This window comes from Tamandua tetradactyla, chromosome 7 (genome assembly GCF_023851605.1).
Source record: "Tamandua tetradactyla isolate mTamTet1 chromosome 7, mTamTet1.pri, whole genome shotgun sequence".
Lineage (NCBI taxonomy): Eukaryota > Metazoa > Chordata > Mammalia > Pilosa > Myrmecophagidae > Tamandua > Tamandua tetradactyla.
The window spans coordinates 97,700,248-97,723,557 of NC_135333.1; the positions used below are offsets into that span (position 1 = coordinate 97,700,248).

Here is a 23,310-nt window from a genome sequence, read left to right on the forward strand (position 1 = left end):
CTTGCATACCTGGGATGAATCCTACTTGGTCATGATGTATAATTCTTTTAATGTGTTGTTGGATACGATTTGCTAGAATTTTATTGAGGATTTTTGCATCTATATTCATTAGAGAGATTGGTCTGTAGTTTTCTTTTTTTGTAATATCTTTGCCTGGTTTTGGTATGAGGGTGATGTTGGCTTCATAGAATGAATTAGGTAGTTTTCCCTCCACTTCGGTTTTTTTGAAGAGTTTGAGAAGAGTTGGTACTAATTCTTTCTGGAATGTTTGATAGAATTCACATGTGAAGCCGTCTGGTCCTGGACTTTTCTTTTTAGCAAGCTTTTGAATGACTAATTCAATTTCTTTACTTGTGATTGGTTTGTTGAGGTCATCTATTTCTTCTTGAATCAAAGTTGGTTGTTCATGTCTTTCCAGGAACCCTTCCATTTCATCTAAATTGTTGTATTTATTAGCGTAAAGTTGTTCATAGTATCCTATTATTACCTCCTTTATTTCTGTGAGGTCAGTAGTTTTGTCTCCTCTTCCATTTCTGATCTTATTTATTTGCATCCTCTCTCTTCTTCTTTTTGTCAATCTTGATAAGGGCCCATCAATCTTATTGATTTTCTCATAGAACCAACTTCTGGTCTTATTGATTTTCTCTATTGTTTTCATGTTTTCAATTTCATTTATTTCTGCTCTGATCTTTGTTATTTCTTTCCTTTTGCTTGCTTTGGGATTAGTTTGCTGTTCTTTCTCCAGTTCTTCCAAGTGGACAGTTAATTCCTGCATTTTTGCCTTTTCTTCTTTTCTGATATAGGCATTTAGGGCAATAAATTTCCCTCTTAGCACTGCCTTTGCTGCATCCCATAAGTTTTGATATGTTGTGTTTTCATTTTCATTCGCCTCGAGATATTTACTAATTTCTCTTGCAATTTCTTCTTTGACCCACTTGTTGTTTAAGAGTGTGTTGTTGAGCCTCCATGTAATTGTGAATTTTCTGGCCCTCTGCCTATTATTGATTTCCAACTTCATTCCTTTATCATCCAAGAAAGTGTTGTGTATGATTTCAATCTTTTTAAATTTGTTAAGACTTGCTTTGTGACCCAGCAATGGTCTATCTTTGAGAATGATCCATGAGCACTTGAGAAAAAGGTGTATCCTGCTGTTGTGGGATGTAATGTCCTATAAATGTCTGTTAAGTCTAGCTCATTGATAGTAATATTCAGATTCTCTATTTCTTTATTGATCCTCTGTCTAGATGTTCTGTCCATTGATGAGAGTGGTGAATTGAAGTCTCCAACTATTATGGTATATGTGTCTATTTCCCTTTTCAGTGTTTGCAGTGTATTCCTCACGTATTTTGAGGCATTCTGGTTCGGTGCGTAAATATTTATGATTGTTATGTCTTCTTGTTCAATTGTTCCTTTTATTAGTATATAGTGTCCTTCTTTGTCTCTTTTAACTGCTTTACATTTGAAGTCTAATTTGTTGGATATTAGTATAGCCACTCCTGCTCTTTTCTGGTTGTTTTTTGCATGAAATATCTTTTCCCAACCTTTCACTTTCAACCTATGTTTATCTTTGGGTCTAAGATGTGTTTCCTGTAGACAGCATATAGAAGGATCCTGTTTTTTAATCCATTCTGCCACTCTATGTCTTTTGATTGGGGAATTCAGTCCATTGACATTTAGTGTTATTACTGTTTGGATAATATTTTCCTCTAACATTTTGCCTTTTGTATTATATATATCATATCTGATTTCCTTCTTTCTACAGTCTTCTCCATACCTCTCTCTTCTGTCTTTTCATATCTGACTCTAGTGCTCCCTTTAGTATTTCTTGCAGAGCTGGTCTCTTGGTCACAAATTCTCTCAGTGACTTTTTGTCTGAGAATGTTTTAATTTCTCCCTCATTTTAGAAGGACAATTTTGCTGGATATAGGAGTCTTGGTTGGCAGTTTTTCTCTTTTAGTAATTTAAATATATCATCTCTCTGTCTTCTAGCTTCCATGGTTTCTGCTGAGAAATCTCCACATAGTCTTATTGGGTTTCCCTTGTATGTGATGGATTGTTTTTCTCTTGCTGCTTTCAAGATCTTCTCTTTCTCTTTGACCTCTGACATTCTAACTAGTAAGTGTCTTGGAGAACGCCTATTTGGGTCTAATCTCTTTGGGGTGTGCTGCGCTTCTTGGATCTGTAATTTTAGGTCTTTCATAAGAGTTGGGAAATTTTCAGTGATAATTTCTTCCATTAGTTTTTCTCCTCCTTTTCCCTTCTCTTCTCCTTCTGGGACACCCACAACACGTATATTTGTGCGGTCCATATTGTCCTTGAGTTCCCTGATACCCTGTTCAAATTTTTCCATTCTTTTCCCAATAGTTTCTGTTTCTTTTTGGAATTCAGATGTTCCATCCTCCAAATCACTAATTCTATCTTCTGTCTCTTTAAATCTATCATTGTAGGTATCCATTGTTTTTTCCATCTTTTCTACTTTATCCTTCACTTCCATAAGCTCTGTGATTTGTTTTTTCAGTTTTTCTATTTCTTCTTTTTGTTCAGCCCATGTCTTCTTCATGTCCTCCCTCAATTTATCGATTTCATTTTGAAGAGGTTTTCCATTTCTGTTCGTATATTCAGCATTAGTTGTTTCAGCTCCTGTATCTCATTTGTTCCTTTGACTGGGCCATATTTTCAATTTTCTGAGCATGATCCGTTATCTTCTGCTGGCGTCTGGGCATTTAGTCAGATTTCCCTCGGTGTCGGACCCAACAGGTTGAAAGATTTTTCTGTGAAATCTCTGGGTTCTGTTTTTCTTATCCTGCCCAGTAGGTGGCGCTCATGGCACACGTTTGTCTGCAGGTTCCACCAATAAAAGATGCTGTGGGTCCTTTAACTTTGGAAAACTCTCGCCGTGGGGGAGGTTCACCAGCCGAAACGGCTTGGAAGAGTGCCAGCCGGCCCGGGGGTCCAAACGCGGGGACGGTCGCCGGCCGCCGCTGCCTGGGAGAGCGCCCGACCAAATTTCCTAGTCGGCCCAGGGCGCCAAGCGTGGCGGGAGGGTGCCAGCCGCCACATCCCGGGAGAGTGCACCGTTCCCAGCCGGACCGGGGAGTCACGTGTTTGGAAGGGACCCCCCGGTCACCGTTCTCCGCGGTCTGGGGATTTCCGACCCAAGTCTCTCAGTTGGTCTGGGGGGCCTCGCGTGGTGGGTGCGCCAGCCGCCATGGCCCGAGGGGCCCGCCTGCCCAATTCTGCCAGCTGGCCTGGGAAGGCGGAAGGGAGGGACTCCGGCCGCTTGCCGTCCCGCCCAGGAAAGCCCGCGCCCCTCGGCGATCTCACCGGAGCTGGTTCTCCCAGACAGTCAGCTGTTCCAGGATGGGGTATGCCGTCCCTTTGATCTCTGTCGTGGCTCCGGGAGCTGCTCTGTATCGTCTCCACTCCCCCAGTAGCTATTCTGGAGGAGGAAAAGTGAGGGTGGCAAGGCTGTCGAGGACGGTGGCGGAGGAGCCGGTGGTGGCAGAGGAGCCGCTGAAGGCGAAAGAGGGCACCGTGGTGGTTGGAGAACCGCCGAAGCAGGAGGAGAAAGGGAAGGATAAGATGGCGGATGGAGCGCCGCCGGAGCAGAAGGGCTGAGCTGCAGATTTTGTTCCTATCTTCCTGAAAGTCAAGGTGTAAAAGAAAATGTGATCAATTTCATGACTTGCTTTCTTCATACGGAAAAGGCATGTCAGTTTTCCAAGGGAAAAAGATTTTTTTTTTTGACACTCAGGTTTGAAAGACATTTCTTGCATGGATCCTCCTCCTTTTGTGGACCCTGGCACTAACACTCATGCTTGGATGGATCGCCTTTTCATCTTCCCTTGGAAGAGGAGCAGAGAAAATTCTTGTAGGCTATTCCAGGATCCTTGGAAGACAAAAGCTTGGAACTTCTTCAAAGCAAGGTTTTGGTCAAGACCCCAAAGTTCTTTACAGAATTAAAAAAAAAAATTTATGTAAAATGTGACTCTCCTGGAGAAAGAATTCGCAGGTCAGTATGGTAAGAAGGGTTGTTGACAGCTCCCAGGTGCTCCGGGGACGTCCTCTTTGGCTCCTCCTGCACGTGGAAGCCCTTGTCCTGCTGGCACCTTGTTGCCAGCCCTGCATGAGAAGGAGCTTTGCGCGACCCGTGGCGCTTTGTCCCCGAGCGGCCCCCGTCCACCTCTTTTGGGCTGCTTCGCAAACTGAAAAGTTTCTTCAGGTGCGAATTCCGGGCCCGGCAACAATCTCCGTGAAGCGTGTACTCCCGTCGGAGGGCAGCTCGCTCCCACTCAGGTGAGTTGCCGCTGGCATCGCTCAAGATAGTTATTTTTATACAGAGAACATATACAATATTTTCTGTAAAAAGATGAGAAAGATATATATATTTACATGTGCTTTTATCTGCATAAAAATAGTTTAAGGAAAAACAAAAAATATAAAAATGATTATATGCTGAAAAAGGAGAGGGACAGAGTAGATGGTAAAGGAAGAGACCAAGACTCCTTAGGAAATATATTTTTTATCATTATGATTTTTAAACCATTTAAATGTGAGCTTATTATAAAAAATAAAATTAAAGCAGGAAGGAAAAACAAGCAATTTTTTAAAATACTTACTTTGTGCCATCCCACTATGCTAAAATAGTTTATATGCATAATTCATAACCACCTTAGATTCCTCATTTTTTTTTAATTAGAGAAGCTGTGGGTTTGGAGAAAAATCATCCATAAAATATAGGGTTCCCACATACCACTTATTAATAATACCTTGCATTGGTGTGGTACATTTGTTACAACTGATGAAAGCACATTTTTATAATTGTACTATTAACTGTGATCCATAGTTTAACTTACAGTTTACCGTGTTGTGCAATTCCTTGTATAGTTTTTAAAATTTTTAGTCTAGCAACATATGTACAACGTAACATTTTACCGTTTAGCTACATTAGCATATATAATTGTGTGCTATTATGTTCACAATGTTGTGCTGGCATCACAACCATCCATTACCAAAACATATCCATCATCCCAAATAGGAACTGTGTACATTTTAAGACTTGCCTCCTTATACCTTAACCCTTCCCCATCCTCTGGCAATATATATTAGATTCTGAGTCTACGAGTTTGAGTATTCTAATTATTTCATAACGATAAGATCATACAAAACTATTTCTCATTTTGTGTTTGGTTATTTCACACAGCATGATGTCTTCAAGATCCATGCATGTTGTTGCATGTATCAGAACTTCATTCCTTGTTAGGGTGGAATAATATTCCATTGTATGTATATACCACATTTTGATTATCCAATCATTGGTGATGGACACTTGAATTGCTTCCATATTTTGACAATTGTGCATAATTTTGCTATGAGCATTGGTATGCAAATATCTGTTTCAATTTTTTTGGGTATATACCAAGTAATAGGATTTCCGCATCATATGGTAATTTGTACCTAAATTTCCAAAGAACTGCCAAATGGAATTCGACAGCAGAGACACCATTTTACATTCCAACTGGCAAACAATGAGTAATCCTATTTTTCCACATTCTCTCTAACACTTGTAATTTTACATTTAAAAAAAAAAGAACAACCATTCTAGTCAGAAATGGTATGCCATTGAGGTTTTAATTTGCATAGCCCTAATGACTAGTGATATTGAGCATTTTTTTCATGTCTTTTGGCCATATTATCTTTTTTGGAGAAATGTCTATTCAAGTACTTTGCCCATTTTTTAATTGAGTCATTTATCTTTCTGTTGTTGAATTGATTTTTTTTATATTCTGGATATCAAACCTTTATTAGATATGTATTTGTCAAGTATTTTCTCCCATTGTGTGGGATGCCATTTTACTTCATGATAAGGTCCTTTGCTGTGCAGTTTTTAAAAAAATTGTGATGAGGTTCTGTTTATTTTTTCTATTGTTACTTGTGCTTTGAGTATAAATTCTAAGAAACCACCATCTAACGCAAGGTCCTGAAGATGCTTCCCTGTGTTTTTTTCTAGAAGTTTTAGAATTCTGGTTCTTGTAATTATATTTTTTATCCATTTTGAGTTAATTTTTATATATGGTATGATGTAAGGGTCCTCCTTCCTTTTTCTGCATAAGGATATCCAGTTTCCATAGCACCATTTGTTAGAGACTATTATTTCCAAATTGAATGATCTCTAGCCTTTTGTCAAAAATAATTGGCCATAAAAGTGAGGGTTGATTTCTAAGCTCTCAATTCGATTCTATTGGTCAGTAATTCTGTCCTTGTGCTAGTGCCACACTGTTTTGATAAGTGTGGTTTGTAATAAGATTTTTTTGCCTTTGTAACATTTATTGGAAGCATATTGCAAAGTAACTGTTAACTATAGACCCAAGTTTGCGTTGATTGTATTTTTGCCATATACCATCCCATTTTCAACACCTTTCAATGTTGATATTTATTTGTTCTCCCTTGTGTATTAACATTCTTATTTTTGTACATTTAATCACCATCATTTTCCTCTCTAGGTTTTGCTAAATTATACATTCCCAGTCTGTATACTCTATCTTTTTCTCTGTATCATACAGACCCTAGCCATCCTATTTCAACCATACTCATACCTAGTTTTGTTCAGTGGACTTAGAATATTGAGCTACCATCAAATAGTACTGTGCTATCCATTCCTAGATCTTTACAATAAATCCTGTTTAATAGTCTGTCTTCCTTCTGCATTAAATGCCCAAATTTAACCCTTTTTCTATCATCTAATAACCTCTGTTCTCAGCTTTAACTCTCAAAGTTCATTCCTTAATGTTAGTTCATATAAGTGAGACCATACATTATTTGTCCTTTTGTTTCTGGCTAATTTCTCATAACATAAGATCCTCAAGTTTCATCCACATTGTTGTATGCATCGTGGCCAGTTATAATTCATACAAAACAGTAAAATCATGCTATTATCATTTGGTGTCTGGCTTGTTTCACTCAACGTACTGTTCTCAAGGTTCATCCACATTGTCACATGCATCAGGATTTCATCCTTCTTACAGATGAATAATTCTATCATATGCATATGCCACATTTTGCTTATCCATTCACTTGTGGATGGACATTTGGGTTGCTTCCATCTTTTGGCAATTTTGAATAATGCTGCCATGAATATCAGTGTGCAAATATCTTTCCAAGTCTTTGCTTTCATTTCTTCTGGGTCCTACTAGTGGGATTGCTGGATCATATGGCAATTCTATACTTAGTTTCCTGAGAAACTGCCAAAATTTGCATTCCCAGTGGCTGCAACATTTTTCATTCCCACCAACAGTGAACATGTGTTCCTATTTTAATATGTTATAGTTCTTTTTTTTCTTTCTGTTCATCAACCTGACTCATTTCAATTGATTTGTCTTTGATTGCACTAATGCTTTCTTTTGCCACCTCCAATCATCTGCTGAAACCCTCCTGAGAATTTTTCTTTTAAATTATTTTGGACTTCAACTCCAGTATTTTTGTTTGTTTCCTTTTTAAAATTTCTGTCTATTGAGATCACATGTTATACATTGATTGTTTCCCTGATGTTTTTAAATTCTTTCTTTGTATTTTCCTTCATCTTCTTGAGTATATTGAAAATCATTTTTTATAGTCTTCATCTTTTATGTCCATAGTCTGGTCTTCTTAATTGATGTTTTGTCATTTGTATCGTCTTGGTTGGGCCCTCATTTCTTGTTTATTTGTCTTGTACTACTTTGTTGCACACAGTCCATTTTAATATTTTAAAATGTTAACTCTGGGATTTATACTCTGAAATGTCTGTACCTACATTTTATAACCACCTGGTGATATGACAAAGTTTTTCTTGAGAGTCAGGCACTAATAGAATCAAGCAAACCTAAGAAACAAATACCTTTCATCATCTTTACAAATTGGCTTTTTGTTGGCTGATGATCATCAGAGTTCCAGCTTCCTATCGAGAAGTTAAACCTATGTATATGCAAAGCGCAGGGTTCTTCCTTTTCTTTCTATGACTGTGTCTTTTCCTGGGCTTGTCCTTGTTACTGGCCTTAAGCGTTCCCCTGTTACAGAAGTACGAATTCCCCATCTACTCCCCAGGAAATAGATCTTCTCCTTCTCTCCAGTGTTCCACTGTAGGGCCTAAAGCAGGTAAGCCTTTGCCCCAGTCCGTCTGCCTCAGGTGTTTGTTACACTGCTTTCATTGTCTCAAGTTGCTTTTGCTTGGAGGGCAAATCCTGTGTATATACTAGAGAGGAGTTCCCCAGTCAATCCCCAAACAAGCTCTGCTAGGGGCCAGACCCACTGCTGCCTGCCAGGATAGTGGGGGACAGGTGACACTAATGCCTTGCAGAGAGCAGTTGACTGGTATTTGCCAGCCTCTCCCTCTGGCTCTTCCCTGGATGCTGTATAGTGTTCTACTAGATGAGAACTCTTAAAATAGTTGTTTCAGACAGTTTTTGCCTATTTAATAATTATTCTGAGGAAGGGGCTGATTCCTGGAACATCCTACTCTGCCATCTTCCCACAATCCTCTTTTGCCCTCCTTATTTTTAAATGGTGATTATATACTTACCACACAAGGATAGTGACAGATATTAGAAGTAGCATTTTTTAGCAGCTCTTCATTATAGTATAGGCACTCTGTAATTTGTTTCTGCCATTAGTACTGTTTAAGTTCATGTATGAGTAAACATTGGAATATAGTCCAAATGACTTTTATGGCAGTAAAATCTCTGACATTTCACTGTAGGCCATGCTATCTTTTTAAAAATCAACATAATAGGTAATGTCTCCAACTGTACTACGCCAGGTGTGTGAGAGTGATGAAAAGCAGATATATGGAAAGTCTTTCTCAGGAGGACCAGGATAACCCTCAGAACAAATATTTGCAGCAAACATGGAAGTGTTCAAGACTTGGGAAATGCCAGGGGGTTGGCAATACAGGCAAGACAGTGTACACACAAATATTGAATTTCAAGTTATGCCAGCAGAAGTTTGAATTGGTGAAATTGTACCATCTTTTGGCTCTACCATAGCCAAATTGATGCCTTTTACAGAAGCTGGAACCAATATCTTGATATAGTAAGCCTAGGTTCTGCTCATGTGCCATTTTTTTTAAGAAGAAGAGACATTGATTTAACTAAAGTACAGTTTCAGAGAAGAATCAGCAGAGTCCATGAGTGTTTTTTAAAAATTGGACGTCATAGGGGTCTCTGAGGAAATCTCGTTCTTACTCAGATTTTTAACAAATTTAGAAATAAACCAAGTGGCATGTGGCAAAGTGAAGCATAACCTTGGTAAAAGCCAAGTTAGAGGATGTATAGCCACGATATCCAAATGGCCTTCTTAATACTAAATCTCTGAATTTGACAAACCTACTCAAGCCAAGAGCCCAATCCCCACCTCAGACACAGAGCTTGACCCCATGAAAAACAGAACACCTGCTCTCAGTGATTGTTTTGTTCTTTGTGGCCAACTTATAGCCAAGACGAAAGTAGCTGGAGGTGGACCAAGAGTCCTGATCATTCTTTCCAAATTTACAAATCAGATAACCCACCCCAGGTCCCCAAGGATGGTATGAGTAAGGGCACAAAGAGAGGCAAAGAAGTGTCCTATGGGAAAGAAGTTTAAGGATAGGGAAGGGTTTTCCTGCCTAATAGGCTTCTTTAATAGATATTTTCAAGAGAAGAATGCCTCAAGAAGAGATTCTAGTTGTCTTCACTCAATTGTCATTCAAAATGATACTGAATATATTTCAGCATATGTTTGTTGAGAATGAGGTTTAATTCCTGACAAAGAAATGTTCTTTGAAGCACTGAACAGATATGTTGGGTTAACTTGGAAGAACTAGGTGCTACTGTTAGAGAAACAACTAAACTCAGACCCAGCTGATTGTCAAGCAAGCTTCTAATTTCCTCTCAACATGGCCAAGCAAGCAGCAAGCAAGAATAAAAATCAGATCAAGTTAGATATTGGGCATGGCAGTAAACTTCCATAGAAGTTGAAATCAGGTTTCATTCAACAAATAGGCACTTGAATATGTGCCAAGATTCAAGACTGTCTTTTAGGGGCTTACATTCTCATGAGAAATATGAACAGGAACCAAGCAATTACAGGGAAATAGAGTAAGTATTTTGAGAAAGATAAGTGTAGGGGTGTTGGAAAGCTGGAAGGGGGACTGCCTCATCTTATCAAAGGGATTTAAGGAAAGGATGCCCAAAGGACATTTTAAGGAAGAAGTAGTTGTTTATCAAGTCAGAGTGAGGAGGGACAGAGAATAACGAGGCAGAGGAAGCAAAAAATGCAAAGGTCTGTCCAAAGAGTATAGTGATTTTCATTCTTAAGAGTGGATGAATGATGGAATATCATCTCTATGTGTGGGGAGGGGAGGGTTGTAGTGGGGGGGTGTTGGTTGGCAGAGTGGCAGAATGGAGGAGAAATGAGCTCCATCTTGAGATTTACATGTATATATTATATATATGCATTTTTTTTTCAAGGACTAAGCATAAAGATTCGTGGAAGCCACTTTAGACTTTGAATTTAATTCTTAGTTCACAGGCGGAAAGGGCTAACAAAATGTGTTAAGCAGGTAAATGACCACATCATCATAGATGTGCTTTTAAAAGCTCAGTGGCTGCAGCATGGAGCATTAATGAGAGAAGGATCATTCTGAAGTCAGGAGCTCTGGTAATCTAGGCAAAAAATGATGAAATATTTATTTCAATGGTAAGTAGATTCAATCAGATTTGGTGACTATTGGAAGGAGATAGATATATCATTCACTTATAAAAATCATCTATAGCTATAGTTTATAGAAGAAGGTAATTCAATGGTTAGGTATGCAGTTTATCTTTAAAAAGTAGGAGTGGTGTTGCAGAAAGGTGCAAGTGGTTATTTGAGCCCTGGGTTCAAAGATGTCCGCCTTCGAGTTTGGTTGGTATTCCAAGTTTACATACCACATGGTCCATATTTCAAAAGTAAACTCATTCTTAGGTATACACGCTCCTGATATTTCTATGTAAAGACAAAATGCAGTTTTTTTATTAATGCCATGTCTAAACTGGCTATATGGTACTTCTGAAAGCAAGGTTCTCTTCAAGTTCCTACCATCAAGTAATTCACTGTCAATAGGAAGAATGAGGTTTATACATTTTTAGTTAAATCATTCAACCAACATTAATATTTTTTCTATGCGAGGTGCAGGAAATTTAGAGATGAGAAGATACAATTTCTGGTCCACAAAGATCACCATTGAATGGAAACACTTAAGTAAAAATACTTCATAATTTTACTCCACATCCAGATAATATTTTATAAATCCCACCTTTTACCCTCTTTAAAAGGTAAAAAAATTAAAATATTTTAAAAAAATCTTCCCTATTGTCATTATCGTGGCTAAAAAACCAAAACAGCCTTAAACATTGTCATGTTCTAAGTATTCTGATACAGCTATAGAACACAAGTATTATATTATTAGAGATGATTTCAAAATATTCAGAAATATGTGAATTATCTGTTACATTTTTCATTTCAAAAATGGCCATTGTGGGTGCACAGGTGGTTCAGTGGTAGAATGCTTGCCTTCCACGTAGGAGACCCAGGTTCGATTCCCAGACCAAGCACCCCTCCCCCCCCCCCAAAAATGGTCATTGAACCTATTTCAAGTGCATCTATTTTGTATGGGCTGCCAGCAAAATGTAAAAATAACTTGATCATATAGAACTGGACATTATGATGGTATTCACTAAAATGGTATTTTACCCATAATGTAGGCCTTCCTGAAATTATGTTACTTAGCTTTTTCATATTTTATGTAACTTTCAAATGTAGTCCAGAATGCTTGCCAGCACTCTGAGATCTGTTAATACCAATGACTTTGTAATTTTACTCATAAATAACTTTTGCCTATGATATTCCAAGTCTAAAATCTTCAATAGAATATTATTTATGATGACATGGAAGCAATTGGACCAATTAGAGTGCAATGGATTTAGTGCATTGTTTTATGGCACTCCCTACTTACTAAAACATCTCACCTATTTTAAACAAAGTATCATGTTGAACATATTTTGTTTATAACTGCAAGCCTGCATTTATGAGGAGAGAAAAATATTCAAGATGTCTAAATGAATGAGCTATATATATACTGGGATCAGGTAGGGGAAGTAGTAGAAAAATCAGCTAATGCTATTCCACAATGTTTAGGGACTAAGATACTCTATGAAATAGAATCAGGCACTAGCAAACAGAGAAATCTATATGTCAGTTCTTTTAGCCATCTGTCCATATATTTACCCCTAAAACAACAGCGATGTACAAGTTTCAGGGGGTTATAGATGAAATAATTTGAAGGTAAACTAAAATTCAAAGTCTAGAAATAATAACAGAAACCTGTGTGTCTAAATTATACAAATACGTTTACTATAAGAATCATAATACATGATTTTGCTTATATTAGTCCTTTCTTTCATATGAAAGTTCTAGATAGTCTGAAATTTCTCCCAGGTTTTCCTGGGAGGCCCCATGGACACCCCTACCCCCAACCCCTTGTGATTGTCACGCTGCCTTTACTTGTTTTACTTGCTTCTGTGGTAACTGTACACCTGTGGCTATTTACCAAAAGTAAGCCCTCTGCCCACCAGTATCTGCATGGATGTTAGAATTCTAAGGAAATAACATTATGTCTCTTAGCTACAAAAGCCATCAGAGTAATTTTCTTTCAAAATGGTAACCATAGATATTGGCTCTTCTGGGGGAGATGCTACAATTTTCTAGATTTTGGCCATCATCTCCTCCTGTACCCCACCTCTACATTCTTTTCTTTAATACTGCACTATAAGCTGCAGGAATCAGTCCAAACAAGCTAATCCAAGAACAACCTATGTGACAGATGTCAAATCACTGTCAAAAACATACTTAGGTCCATTGTCCTTTCCTTGATTCAAACTTATGCAACTCAGATAATTCTTTAGGTTTCAGTATAAATATTATTTCCCTTTGAAAGTTTTCCCTGACTTCAATCCATAAACTAGGTTAGGTCCCCTGTAATATATTTTCATAATACTCTATCATTCTTTGAATGTCTTGCTTCATTTGCTCATTGTCCGTCTTCTCTGTGACTCCCCGTGTCTCCCACAAAGACTGGCACACAGTAAATAGTTGACATTTGCTTTAATTTGCAAGCTGCTGGAATACAATATAACTGAATTGGAATGGCTTTTATAAAGGAATTTAATCAGTTACAAGTTTGCAATTCTAAGCTGATAAAAATGTCCAAACTAAGGCATCCAGGTAAAAATACCTTAATTCAAGATAGGCCAATGGGTCTAGAACACTTCTGTCAGCTGGGAAGTCATGTGGCTGGTGTTTCCTGGTCACTTGCTCCTGGGCTCTGTTGCTTTCAGCCTCTGTTTCTGTGCAGGTTCCTCACTGTGCTTCTCTGGGGCTGGCTTTCTTCTCTTGGCTGCCCTTGGCTCTCTCCAGGTTCTGGCTTGCCTCACATCTCATGGTGACATCTGCCGGACTCCAAGCATCTCCAAATATCTGTGTCTCTGTTCTCTGCCTGTCACCTCTGCTCTGAAGTTTCTGTCAGCCCTCTCTCTGTTGGTTCTGAGGTTTCTATCATTTCTGATACTCTCCAAAATATTTCCCCTTTTAAAGGACTCCAGTAAACTAATCAAGACTCACCTTAAATAGGTGGAAACACATCTCCATTTAATCAAAAGGTCACATCCACAATCAGGCATGCCGCATCTCTGTCGGATAATCTAATCAAGAGTTCCCAGCCTCCACTGTTGAAGCAGGATTAAAAAAAATGGTTGCCTCACAAGATTGAATCAGGATTAAAAACATGGCTTTTCTGGGGATACATAATACATTCAAACCAGCACAACACTCAATAAATATTTGTTGAATGAATGAACTCTATGATCAGAGGGATTAGGTTCCTCATGTAAATAGGTCCTTGTTTGTAAAACCTCCACAACAGTCCTCCTAGTATTCTCAGACCTGTCTGAAATCCAGGGTGAACAAATCATAAACTCGAAATTTTGCTATGCAATATTTTGTAAGTAGGCAGGAGCTCCATGTTTCTTACAAGAGACTTCCAAGGATCATGTTACAACCAGGAAGTATAGACAGTAAATCTATGAAGATAATTTTGAGTTGGAATTTTGTTTGATTTCTTTAATTGGAGGAGATGAGGTAACTTTTAGGTAAACATGAAGAAACTGGGCAGATTAGAAATGAGAGAGGAAAAGGAAAGCTGCAATAAATGACAATCTATTCCACAAGTGTTGCCAAGGGCACAGCTGGGTGCTAGCCACTGAGGTAAAGTCATGATTCCACCCTTCAGGATCTCACAATGTCTAACCTGTAGATCCATGTCCTATTTTAAGCAAATGCACCTGCATATACCTTAAGCTGCTGCCACTGCTGCTGCTGCCAGGAGACCTGCTGGGATGAGAGGAGGATATTTCTTTTAACCAAGGCAACAGAAATGCATTATCTCCTGTCCATTTACCTTCAGGCTGTTGTTTTTCTTACCAATTCATTTAACAAACATTTATTTAACATTCACTGTAGGCCAATCTCCTTAAGAGAAATAAAGTAATAAGACTGGCTCTTTCCTGTTTCTTTCCTTCATCTCTTTACCATGGAAAAAAAAATCAGTGTAAATTCATATTAGAATATTCGGTGTTCTGAGTTTTGCTTATTTTCTGTTCATAACTATCATGTAAACAGTACTTTTTTTTTTATTAACCCCTATCCAGTGTCAGGCCTATTCCAGGCACAACAGAAAAGGAATAGAAAAGGAAAAATGTGATCATGTCCTCCAGAAATTTACAGCACAGTTGAAGAAACAAGATACATTCATTTTAAAAAAAGAGCCTTTATCCCTTTTCCTATTACTCATTTCTGCAAATCTAATCTAACAAAATCCATTTTTTCCTCCAAGAATCTGAGTACTCAGTAATATCTAAGAAACCACTTTGCTTTGTCTGTTCTTTTTGGGTGACAATTTCTATGTTATTAGGAATTTTAGCAGCATCAAGATTTTACCCCCATACCTATCTGAACAGATTGACCCTTTCTCTCATCATCTCTGCCTCCTTCAACCTTTACCAATTGCTGGTTTTTTCAGCTTAAAGGACAATTTTTCTAGCAAGTTGACAGCATTGAATCATACCATTTATAATCTTTTGATAACAACTGGATCTTCACAAATGTTTATTAATCATGCTTTCAATTGAAAAGGAAAAGCTCCTGGCCTTTATTTCTTCTTGATCCCATGATTCCCCACCCCTCTTTGACTACAGACAGTCAACTGAATAAATAAGGCTTGTTCATACTTATTACTGTGCTAAGATTAGCAGAATGTTCAGTCATGGGTGTTAGAATCTTCAGGAATTGCACCTTTCACTTTGAGGTCGGATGGCTTTGTGATGGATGGTTCCCTGGGCTATTTCGACTGCTGTCTGCTGTCTCTCTTTCTCCAGCTCACTGCTCGTTGTTCATCTTGCAATTTTCAGGACTAAGAGAAGATACTTAAGGAGAGATGGAACTGGAGAATGAGAGAAGTAGTTCAAGTACATTGGTGAGTTCCTTGAGATGCCATGAGTTGGTTACTGACTCATGTGTCCAACACTGAACCTACCTCACCTTATTCAGTCCTCATAAAACTTATATGACATAGATGCATTTCATGGATGAGGAACTGACTCAAGGAAGTTAAAAACCTGCTCAAAGGCACATGATTCCTGAGAGGCAGAGCCAGGATTTAGTCCCCAGTGACTCTGGAATAGTGGCCAGTCCACATATTCTTGTACACACTGCTGGACACTCTGTACAGCCCTTGCTGCTGTGTACCTTTGTTATCTCTTTCCTTTTCTTTCTCTTAGCTAATCTCTGAAGTCCTCGAGACTGTGGACCCTGTCTTTTCTCTATCCCAAGAACTTAGTTCAATTTCTGGCACAATGTGACTGCTTAGTAATTTGTGCAGAAAGGATAAAGGAAGGATCGGAGGAATCTGTTTGCCCTACTGACCTCAGATATTGAAACAAACTGAATAATATAAAATAAGTCATTTTTAATAAGGAAGTACTACCCAACATAAAAGTTGATGATGACACCAGTTCCTATTTGACTTTCCTTACTACTTTCCATTTTTTAATTTTTATTCTGATAATATACAGTCAGACCTTGTTTTATATGACCAATACATTCTAAAACCCGCAGTGTAAGTTGGAGATCACATATAATAGTGAATCCCATTATTTAACAAGGGTTTTTTATAAAAACATACCTAGCACACATTTTTAAATAAATAAGACAAATACTCCATTAATAATAAGTAAACAAAATTAATCATGGAAGAAAAAATTTAAAAAATAAAATTTTTAATTCTCTCTCTGCCTTTACTTTTTTCAATTGTAAATTGCATAAACCTGAATTCATGTGTGTTGAGTTAGCATAAAACAAGGTCTTACTGTATATTCAACCTAAAATTTTCCCTTTTAGTCACATTCAAATATACAATTCAGTGATGCAAATTATAAACACAATGTTGTGCTACCATCACCATCACCTATTTAGAAAACTTTTCCATCCCATTCCCTACTCCTACCCCAGCCTCTGGTAAACTGTATTCCAGTTTCTGGCACTAAGAATTTGCCTATCCTAATTATTTCATGTAAGTGAGGTAATACAGTATTTGACCTTTTGTGTCTGACTTACTTTACTCCAACATGATCTCTTCAAGTTTCATCCATATTGTTATACATAAAAACTCCATTCCTTTTACAGCTGAATAATACTCCACTGTGTGTATACACCACATTTTGTTTATCCATTCAGTTGTTGATGGATACTTGGGTTGCTTCCATCTTTTGGCAACTGTGATTAATGCCATTATGAACATCAGCATGCAATATCTGTTCTAGTTCTTACTTTCAATTCTTTTGAGTGTGTACCTACAAGTGGGATTGCCAGGCCATATAATAATTCTATACTTATTTTTCTGGGGAATTGCCAAACTGTTTTCCACAGTAGCTGCACCATTTTACATTCCCAGTAACAATGAATGAGTGTTCCTGTTATCTGCACATCCTCTCTAACACTTGCTTTTTTTCCATTTTTTTTATTAGTAGCCATTCTAGTGGATATGAAATGATAGCTCATTGTGGTTTTGATGTGCATTTTCCTAATAACTGATGGTGTTGTGTAACTTTTCTTGTGCTTATTGGCCATATGTTCCTCTTCTTTGGAGAAATTTCTATTCAAGTCCTTTGCCCATTTTAAAAATTCAGTTGTTTGTATGATCTTGCTCACGTAAAATGCCTAGAGACATGCAAATTTGTAGAGACAGATACATATATTACTGGTTACCAAAGGCTGGGAGGTAAGGGTAAAGGATATGATTGCTTAATGGGTGCATAATTTCTGTTTATGGTGATGAAAAACTGAGATAATTGGATGTTGATGATGATAGCACAATTCTATGAATATAATTAATACCACTGAATTGTAGTACTTGAAAGTGGCTAAGTGGGATATTTTGAGTTGACTAATTGTTACTACAATGAAAACTTTAAAAAAAAAAAGAAGGAATCAGTTGAAATATCGGGCTTTTTATATATCTATATAATCTCCCAAATGTAAAAAATAAAATGTGTAGGAATCATGACAATAACTATTAACATGTCTGAAGACTGAAAGATTGCATACTTTTCATATGCAATTTCAATTTCAGTAAATTGAGTGATCATTTAAAAAATAAAATTATAAAGACATACAAGAATTTTTGTAAAAATAGATATTTTTCTTTCAAATCTTTTGCAGAAATAGCCTATTCTGTTTAGCATTCAATTTTGCAACAGTTAGTGGGAATAGCAGGTTGTACCTTTTTGCTTTTCCCTTCAGGATAAAATTCCTCAGGCACATTGCCATCTGTTTTTGCTTTGGTTTGAGGAAATTTCTCCATTTCAATCTGTATATGGGTTCTACTTCCATTTCACGTTTCACTTCTCCCATGAATTAAAAAAAGGCTCTATCTTAGAACTGAGAAATAGATGCCATAATGACATTCTGTTTCCTGTGTTGTCATAGTATTGAAGTATTGAAGAAGAGGATCCAGCTATAAATTATTTTCCTGGTATTGATGTTAGTGTTATTATTAAACAAAGCACCAAATTTCTTACATATCATTCCACAATTGGCAAAAAGATCTACCATGTGGTCTCAAAACATTTTCTTCACTGTATAATGAGAATATAGAAATCTTTTCAAATGCAAAAGTACTTTAATATTGAGAAACATAAGTTAAATAACCATGTAAAAGTGAAAAGTATACCCAAATCCCTAATTGTTGCTTATAATTCAGGAAAATTATCTTAACAAAAAAGTGTCAACATGGTTAAGATGGAAATCTTTAAGATGAATTAAGATGAAAACCTTTAAGATCAATGTCAAAGAGTTATTCACATAATAAAGATGATGGGAAAGAATGAGACTTGACCATTAATAATATAAGTATGTATTACCATAAAAAGGTTATCAGGCAAAAAAATCTGGCAAATGTGTGTGTATGTATATATATATATTAGAGAAGTTGTGCATCATACATAAAATACAGGATTTCCATATACCACCCCACCACGAGCACCTTGCATTGGTGTGGAACATTTGTTACGATTGACGGTAGCGTATTTTTATAATTGTATTATTAATTAAAGTCCATGGTTTAATTTAGGGCTCACTGTTTGTATAGCATAATTCCATGGACTTAAAGAAATTTATTCTGTTACCATATATAAAACTCAGTAGTTCCTCCATTTCAGCATATTCCAATATATATGTTTCAGGGCTGTTAATGGCATTCACAGTTGTGCTACTGCCACCACCATCCGTTACTAAAACATTTCCATCATTCCAAACAGGCTCCCTGTAGATTTTAAGCCTTCACTTACCATTCGTTATCCTCACCCCAGGCTCGGATAATTTCTATTCTACATGCTGACTTTATAAGTTTGCTTATTCTAATCATTTCAAATCAGTGAATGCATACAATATTTGTCCCTTTGTGTCTGGCTTATTTCATTCAACATGGTATCTTCAAGATCCATCCAAGTTGTCACATGTATCAGGATTTCATTCCTTTTTACAGGTGAAAAATATTCCATCATATGTATATACCATACTTTATTTATCCATTCATTGGTTGATGGACACTTGGGTGGCTTCCATCTTTTGGCAATTGTAAATAATGCCACTATGAACCTTGGTGTGTAAATTTCTGTTTGAGTCCCTGCTTTCAATTCTTTTGAGTATATGCCAAGTAGTGGGGTTGCCAGGGCATATGGTAGTTCTATCCCTTAGCTTTCCAAAGAACCAACAAACCATCTCCCACAGTGGCTGCACCACTGTACATTGTTACCAGCAATGAATAAGTATTGGCATTTCTCCACATCCTCTCCAACATTTGTTATTTTTTTTAATAGCAGTCATTCTAGTGGGGTGACATGGTTTCTCATGGTTGGCAAATGTATATTTGAGGTGAGTAGATAATTTTAATTTTGTTTCATTTTGTTTTGTTTTGTTTTGCTAGGCATCCACCAGAGAAAAAAAGAAATCTCTAATTAGAAAGCAAATGAACAAAAATCTCTAAGTTCCTTGTCAATATTGATTGGGCAAACATCCTCAATTTGTTTTAAGAAAGCCAATGCCCAGAGAGTTTGCGCCAGTGGCCAAGAGCCAAATGTTACCAGAGCTGGGCTTTAAAAGCACATTTTGGAGTCATGGCTCTTTTTCCAATATATTTTGCCTTTTGAGAAAGGCAGGCTAACATAGTAAGAAAATCAATATTCTGGGAGATTAAACTGAAAAATTAAAAAAAAAAAAAAACCTTGGGTCAACGTTTGTTCTCTCCCTGACTAATTGGATTACTTGAGAAGGTCGCTTAAATTTGCTGAACCTCACCTTCCTTGTATAGGTAGAATGCGTACCATGGCAAAGTACTAGATGAGATATAAAGATCATTTTTAAATGGTGATGTACAGCAAAAGGAACTTTAAGTTGACAAGACTGAAAGCTGAAATCCTGCAATCCATAATATATAACTATAAAACAAAATGTTGAGAGTTCTATCATGAAACGTCAATAGAATGAGAGGCCACTTCTTTCTTTCTCATTTATACTCACTCATTCTTACTTTGAAGAAAAGCCTCCCTCATTTTATGAAACTTGTTAGTCTTCATGTGCTGGAGGTGAGACCTCCCCTGGGAAATCCATGGCACCTCAAACATAACACCCTCCAAAATAAACTTATTTTTCTGTCCTTCCTATGCCTTCTTTGTCTACTATAATCTCAAAAAAAAAAAAAAAATTCCCAATCTTCAAAGTTAGAACCCTAGGTCATTTTCTATTTCTCCCTTTCTACTTCTTCTAAAATCTAACTATTCCTCAAACTTCATGAATTAATCTTTAACGCTCTCCTTCTTTCTCAGGTAATAAGTACATATTCCCTTTAATGGTGACCCCTGCTGTGCCTTCAACTCTACAGTGATTCAGGCTCTCTTTTTATTTCATTCATCTCGAAAGTGGTCCCAACCTCTAGCCATTCTATCAGCATTTTCTCAAACTTCTCACTGTGCTCTAAAGACTGACAAACTAAAACCTAAACCTTTTCTCATGACGTTAGAAGCCTGTGCCAATCATATCCCAAATATTTTTCAGACCTCAACTGTCATAACTTCATCTGCTTGCCTTCATCCACAAACCCTGACCTACTATGCTTTTCACTGAACCTGAACTTGCAGGCTTTCCTTGACACCAGACCTTTGTACATGTGACTTCTGAATGCAGTGCTCTTTGTCCTTCCAACATTCTAGGAAATTTCCCTTTATTTTCCTGATCCAGTATTCATTTTTTAACTTGAGTTGTTATTCTTTATCCTTTCATTTTTATGGCACTTCATTTGAGATATAATTCACATACTATTAAGTTTACCATTTTAAAGTGTATAATTCAATGTTTTTCAATATATTCATTTAGCTTATGCAATCAGCAGTACTAATTCCAGAAGACTTTCATATCCCTGGAAAGGAGCTTCAAACCCACTAGCAGTCACTTCCCAATTTCCTGTATTTTCACTCTGGCACCTACTGATCTTTTTCTATCTCTATAGATTTGCCTCTTCTGGAAATTTCATATAATTGATGTCCTGATATGGTTATGGTCTTTTGTGCTTGGCTTCTTGCACTTAGCATAATGTTTTTGAGGCTCACCCATGTAGCAGTGCATGTATTCATTACTTTTTATTGCTGAATAATATCCATTATACGGATAGACAACATTTTGTTTCTCCATTCAGCAGTTAATGGATATTTGGGTCATTTCCAATTTGGCTATTTTAAATAATTCTTATTGTAATTATTTTTGAACTAAATTTGTTTTATTAATATTACTACAAAGTGTCTAATAAATATCTTTTCTATTCTTGATTACTACTCTCCAAACAAAACAGATTTTAACTCTTAGCTTTCCTTCTGTTGTTGACATTCATTTTTTTTTTCATTTTTTTACCAGAGAAGAGAAGAATTTAGCACTCTTTCACCACAATCCATACTTTTTTTCTCTTTTCACCCTCCACATAGAATTACTTCACAAAGGCTTGCTATGTCAATAACCAGTGTTCAAAACATTATTTCTATGTAAATATATTTCATAACTGACCCAGATAAGTTGGCTTACTCTTATAACCATATAATACTTAGCTATTTATAATGCGTGAATGTGTGGGTACGAGTGTATTATTCACAGCTAATGCAATTGGTTTGCTGTTCTGTCTGTTGAGAAGTCTGAGGTCATTCTGATTCCTGTCTTTGGTTTTTTGGTTTGTTTTGTTATTCTTTCTGAAACGTTTTAAGGATCTTCAATTTACTCCTGTAGTTATGAGTAGAGAGTGTATTGTATATTTTGTTTATTCTGTTGTCACTCTCTAATCTGGACACATGTCTTTCAGTTACAGAAATTTTTCTTGTCTTATTTCTTTGATAATTTTTCTTCCTTCCACTATTTTGATTTTTGATGTCTTGGAATTATTCTCTAATTTTGTTTATTTTTCTATAGTAAATGTCTTGGTCCTTATTGATTTACTCTCAGAAAATTCTTCAGCAATGTTATCAAATCCTTTTGATTTGTTAAAAATTTTAGCTCTCCTCTTTTTAATTTTTAACTTTGTTTTGTTTTTGTATTATTGAATTATTTTTCCATGTGAGTATCCTGTTATTGCAGCACCAGTTGTTGAATTTTTTGTTTGTTTGCTTTGCTTGTTTGTTTTTGGGAAGTGCATGAACCGGGAATAACACCTGGTTTTATCATCTGTTCTTCCTCCTACTATTTTAAACATAAAATTATGTTCTTGTTTTCTGGATACATTAACATTATGAGAATTTCTTCCTATATGTTAGTTTTGGTGTCTGTATTTTTGAACTTTTCTCAAATGTTTCATAATCCCTAGCTATCAATTCATGGCTTTCAATAAAGTAGAGATGAGGTAATTATATCAGTTCCATTGTTTTCTCAGGGCTAGCTCTTTTGAATAAAACCATAGTCCAGCCATAATCTTAAATGATTGTTCTTTGAGCTAGACGTATAACTATCACCTCAGAATTTCACCATTTCCTTGATTATTCACCTTTGCCATCTCTTTGTGTTGACTCTCCTGTGTGTGGTGTCTTTCTCTTTTCCTCATTTTACAGGAGCATATCAATAGTGCTTCCTGAAGAAAGTTTTATAAGAAGTAATGTTTTTATAATCTTGTACATCTGAAAATGACTTTACATATATTTACACTATGACTTTAAATATAGACTTTCAATGGATACTTCCATCTTTTTCTAGTTCCACCATTCACACTCAGTTTCTAAGGTTACTGTATCCTCAGAGGTTTTGGTGAGTTCTGTGGCATAGATCAGTTTGAATCTTATTAGAGTCCCACCCTACCTTCTCCCATCCCCTGGAGTCATTTAAACTTTAGATTTCCTGCTAGTGTTTTCATCTTCAAAAATTCTCTCTTGTTTCCTTCATTTTGTTCATGTGGCTTTATTTATTAATTTGGCCATTATATTGTTTTTAGAGAGGATGCAGAGAAAAGCATATGGATCAATATTGCATGTTTAAACAGAAGTTTCTTTTGGTATTCATTATATTTTTAACAGTTTTATTGAGGTTTAATAGACATTTAATAAACTGTGCATATTCAGAGTATGCAATTTGTTCATCTGTTCACCCAGGGATGGACATTTGAGTTGTTTCCAGTTTGGGGTTATT

The 23,310-nt window shown here is 36.7% G+C and overlaps 1 long non-coding RNA gene across 13 annotated transcripts in view; it reads right to left on the minus strand.

The window, feature by feature from the left end:
* LOC143691674 (uncharacterized) overlaps positions 1 to 23,310 on the minus strand; it is a 102,268-nt gene that overhangs the window by 43,419 nt on the left and 35,539 nt on the right. For 5 of the 13 annotated variants that reach the window (XR_013179644.1, XR_013179643.1, XR_013179639.1 and 2 more), the window contains one exon: positions 15,194 to 15,544. This is a non-coding gene — a long non-coding RNA (uncharacterized LOC143691674). Of the gene's footprint in view, positions 1 to 14,150; positions 14,437 to 15,193; positions 15,545 to 23,310 lie in introns of those variants that run through there. The other 8 variants (XR_013179645.1, XR_013179634.1, XR_013179636.1 and 5 more) reach the window with 7 other exon arrangements.